This window comes from Vigna unguiculata, chromosome 7 (assembly GCF_037176805.1).
Source record: "Vigna unguiculata cultivar grain cowpea cultivar isolate G323 ecotype 2 chromosome 7, ASM3717680v1, whole genome shotgun sequence".
NCBI lineage: Eukaryota > Viridiplantae > Streptophyta > Magnoliopsida > Fabales > Fabaceae > Vigna > Vigna unguiculata.
In genome coordinates, this window is record NC_140798.1 from 42,330,154 (window position 1) to 42,335,442 (window position 5,289).

The 5,289-nt window shown below is 31.3% G+C and overlaps 1 pseudogene; it reads left to right on the top strand.

Moving 5' to 3' along the window:
• Window positions 1-694: 694 nt before the first annotated feature.
• On the top strand, window positions 695-1,809 carry LOC114190545 (flt3 receptor-interacting lectin pseudogene; annotated as a pseudogene).
• Window positions 1,810-5,289: the final 3,480 nt, after the last annotated feature.

Consider the following 5,289-nt stretch of genomic DNA (forward strand, 5'->3'; position numbering starts at 1 on the left):
TCTAAAGGGTATAATTGATATTATCAAATGTGGACACAAAAAGAGGGAATCATCTTTATACATTGTTATAGATTATTATTATTATTATTATTATTATTATTATTATTATTATTATTATTATTATTATTATTATTATTATTATTATTATTACAACTAGAACTTTTTGTTAACATAATTTCGGTCATTAATTTTTTTTTTCTTTAAGAATTACATTTTTTTTAAAATAGTAAAATATATTTTCACTATGAACATAAAAAATTATATTTTTGTAAATATTTGAAAAATATTAAATCTAGCAGAAAAACTGTACAAATGTATGAAATAATTGTTAATTGTTTTCTAAGACCATGTGTATTATGCTATACATTTGAAATTTATATTACTAAATTTTTTAAATTAGTTTTCATGACATATAATAATCATTTAAATCACTACAAAATTGGTTATTAAACTAGTAATATATTATATATAGTAATCCGTCAACTTAGAATAGAATAATTATTAGTTGGAATATAATTTATAAATACGGTTAGATAGTAATGAAATTACTTATATGACTATTTGATAGAATGCCCATATTGCCATCACACAATTAATTACAGTTTATATTAAATGCCAACTTAGCATGGATCCCAATTAATTTATTCACTATAAATAGGGAAGGTTTTGCCTAGCACCATCCAAATCAATTGAACACCACCATGGCTATCTCTAACAAAAGTTATTCATTCCTAATTCCTCTGTTTGTCTCTGTGACCATGTTTTTCATGTTCCCTGGTAAGGTAAAGTCATCACAGTCATTAGCTTTTAGCTTCAGCAAGTTTGGTCCTGACCAAAAGGATCTTATCTTCCAAGGTGATGCCATTTCCACAAACAATGTCATACAACTCACTAAGTTAGACAGTGCAGGAAACCCTCTACGTGGTAGTGTGGGAAGAGTGTTACACTCTTCACCAATGCGTCTTTGGGAGAACTCTACGGCAGTGTCAAGCTTTGAATCTTTTTTCACCTTTCAAATATCAACACCTTACACTTCTCCTCCAGCTGATGGCTTGGCCTTCTTTGTTGCAGCATATGACACTGTCATTCCTCCAAATTCTGCTGGGAGTCACCTTGGACTCTTTTCTAACAACATAAACAACGCTCTCAGAAACTCCTCCACCTCTAGAAACCAAACCACTGTTGGTTTCAAAGATGTATCAAACAATGTTGTTAACAATGTTGGTAACAATGTTGTTGCTGTTGAATTTGACACCTACCCTAATCCCGATATTGGTGATCCAGCAAATAAACACATTGGAATCGATGTCAACTCCATTACGTCCAAGGTAACTACACGGTGGGATTGGCAAAATGGGAAAACAGCCACTGCATACATCAGCTATAATTCTGCAGCTAAACGACTCACTGTTGCTACTTTTTATGCTGGGAGCAATACTGTGATTCTCTCCTATGATGTTGAGTTAAATACAGTGCTTCCTCAATGGGTTCGTGTAGGGTTCAGTGGTTCAACCGGAGGAGAGACACAAAGAAATACCATTTTCTCATGGTCTTTCACTTCAAGCTTGAAGAACAACGAGGCATAGGAGGAGAAACAAGACATCTTTATTACAACCGTTGTGTGATCATATACGTGGATCAACTATATCTTACAAGCATGTAATATATATATATAATATATGATGAGTCAATAATGACAAGTATGGTGTATACTTGTGTGGTGTTTATGTATGAGTCGGTTTTTCTTGTTTATATATATATATATATATAAAAGTGAAGAATATTACTAAAACCAGTATATATGAGTTTATTTAGTTTGCTGTGAATTCCATAACCATGCTTGGAAATAATTACCTTCAAAGCAAAATATTGGAACGTAAAAATGTTAATATTAGGTGTTGTGTGTTAGAATATCAAGCATAACTTACAATAGTGAAAATAATGTACACACGTGTGACGTAGTCGACATCATAGATAAAAAATATGGGTTTTCAAAGACATGAATGCCCGAAAATGTTTGAAGTGCGGATACCCGTATAAATTTCTTTTTCGTTTTTGGTGACTTCACTCTCATACAATACAAGTTTCTATTCTAACTTTTAAAGTCAAACAAGCATATGTTTATGCTTGTAGAAAGAATCTGATTGGGACTAATCGTGATTTTGTGTTTTATACACACGTTCTCATCACAAAATTCACCTTTCTATATCTAAAAAATTTGAAAATTATAAATTTTAACAAAAGAAACATATAGTTTAAAATTTGTGATCCACTGAACTAACTTTATCCAATCAATAATGAGTAAATTGGGTTAGATTGAATGTAATGCAAAAATTTAATTCAACCCAAGTATTTTGTATTAGGTTAAATAAATAAGTATGTACAAATTAAATTCGACCTAACTTTTATATATGTAATTTGGAAACTCACTTGAAAATTCTTAGGAAGTAAGTGACTAATTTAAATATTTAACCTTAAATATAGTGTAATGTTGGGCGCTATAAAATAGCAGAATTGTTCTAAAGGTATCTAATGGAGAATAATGAGTTTGACACAACACAATTCTGACTTTAACTTTTTGCTTATAAGCTGAAATGCATTAACTTTAGCCAATACAATGAGTTTTAACTTTGAAAAAGGCAATAAATTTGTTTCAATTACTAACTGCATCTCTACAATAATAAGATCATACTTAGGCATTTTCATTATTGCACTATTGTCGTTACTACCATAGTTGCTTCTATCATCACTGCTGCTGCAGACAAAAGAGCAGAGAAAAAAAAATAAGAAAAAAAAAAAAAAACATAGATCTATCTAATTTGGAATGGGTTTTATTAAGTGTTATCAAACAAAATCAAGGATTTAGTATTTATAATATTTGACAACACTTTTAGGCAGTTGAAATGTGTTGACATATGAAAATTATTGTGAATAAAATCTAAAAAGTGAAATTGACGTACTAAATAGATGGACACATATTTTCAAATTCACAACCCTCCAATAAGAAAATGAGAGCACCTCTAATTATTATTTACTTTAGGAGAGACATGATTATAAGAATTTACTAAAGCAATTTTGGGATTCATTTGAAATTGTTGAAGTTTTGTAATTATAAATTATTCTCTTCTCATACAATACATTTTTTTTCTTTACTTTTATATTTATTGTGATTCAATATTCTCCAACATTTTAATATGATATGAAGAGCTTAAATATTTTCTAATCAATTCTAAAAGAAAAACAAGTAGATAATAAGATATAGAAAATGTAATTTAGATTTGACAATGGTTCTAAAATAATGAGACCAATATAATGATTTATAAAATGATATTTTAAACTTAATAGTGAATTAAAATAGTGAGTCTCGATAGTTATAATATTAAAGTGTTTTAATGTAAATAGGAAGTTTTATTAAACTAATTTCTTTCACTAGTGCAAAAAGATTTATAACGTCACTAATTTCATTTCGCATATAATTAGATTCAACTTTAAAAATATGTGATGACATTTTTATAAATATTTTGTCAAAATTGATGTCAGACACTCTCATAACAAACATTAATCCCAAATTTGATGTCAGACCTAAGTGTCAGGTTTACAGAGGGGGTTTCACTGGGGAGATACAACACTCCCCCTCCAGCGGAAGCATTCCCAACCACGAGTACTCCTTTTCTGTCTTTTTCTGTACCGCCAGTGAGATACAACACTCCCCCTCCAGCGGAAGCATTCCCAACCACGAGTACTCCTTTTCTGTCTTTTTCTGTACCGCCGTTATTCTTAACGGAACACGCTTTACCTGGAACCCTTACCAGGAAGACTTTCGATACTAGGACCATACTGGTACTGCACTCGTCTGAGCCGGTATTAACAATCGGCTCTGATACCACTTGTCAGGTTTACAGAGGGGGTTTCACTGGGGAGATACAACACACCAATGAGATCTGAGCCTAACCACATAAGACACTGACACCACTCTCAACCCAAAACCTTAAGGCAATAGGTTTATGGGTCTTGATCCTTATATAGTGCTCTACTTTCTCATTTCTGGTCAATGTGGGACTTAGACTCACACTTGGATTCCTAACACTAAGGTAGTCCGACATCCTTTAACATTTGTTGACCCTAGGTCCGAGGTCCTTTAACGTTTATTTTGAGGGGGTTCGATGTTAATTTGCATTTTAAAATTTCAGAACCAGCGCCAACGTCCTCACCTTTCTCTTTCTTGTATGCGGGAAACCTTCAAAGTGCAACGACAATGTCACACTTGTATAAGGAAGTTTTTCAACCCATTTCACTCCATCTTGTTTTGGGTGCTCATTTGGACTCAAACCTTCATTCTTCTTGATTGTTTTTCGCATTAAGGTTAGTTTTTTCATTCATATGTGTGCCCAAAAAGGTTACATTTTGACTCAAATTTTTTTATTCAAATGTTGAGTGCTCAGGTTTGAGATGTTGGTAAGATTTTTGGGTGAAAAACTTTAAACTTGATCATAGAGTCTAACATGTTTTTTTTCATAGTATTTTTCACCCATTTTCCCATGTTTTATAACTTTATTTGAGATATTCAGAGTACTTAAAAAGTTTTGGAAATTTTTGTTGTATATTCTTGAATTGTATATTGTTTTTTCATGGTTTAAGTGGAAGAAAATGTTGACACAAAATTTTAAAAAAATAACCCACAAATTGACATTTGTTGTCCATGCAACAAGTATCAATTAATGTTTGTTACAAATGTACTAGACGTTAATTGATGTCTATTCAAAGAGAACAAACATCAATTTAACATCTTTAGATATGACATCTGACCTTCAACAAACGTCAGAATACTAAAATAATAGATGTTAGAGCTTTTTTGTGTTAGTGATTATTTTAAAACACTTTATTGCTTTAGAAACTACACTTCTAGAGTTCTATGATTCCTCTATAGGAGTTTTCTCTCTCTGTTATTTGTCTAAAGATCGGAGACCGCTTGAATGATCTTCTTAGCGAGTTATATGATTCCTTTCTATTAAGTTGAATTTCTGCCATTTTTTCCCTTGGTCAAATCTGTTATGGTTTGCATGTGCCCTCCTCTTGGTTGTATGTGTGGTTTTAATCTTCTCTAAAAGTCTTTATTCACTAGTGATCATAATAGTATGTTCGAATTATTCTTGTAATGTTTATATGTGTAGATAGAACATCTCGTGGAGCTTGATGTGTTTTGTTGTTTAGAGTTGTCTAGAGGTGTTTTAAAGGTGAGGGAAGCTAAATTATATAATTTTAATATATGGTTGATTGTTTAGATTTTTG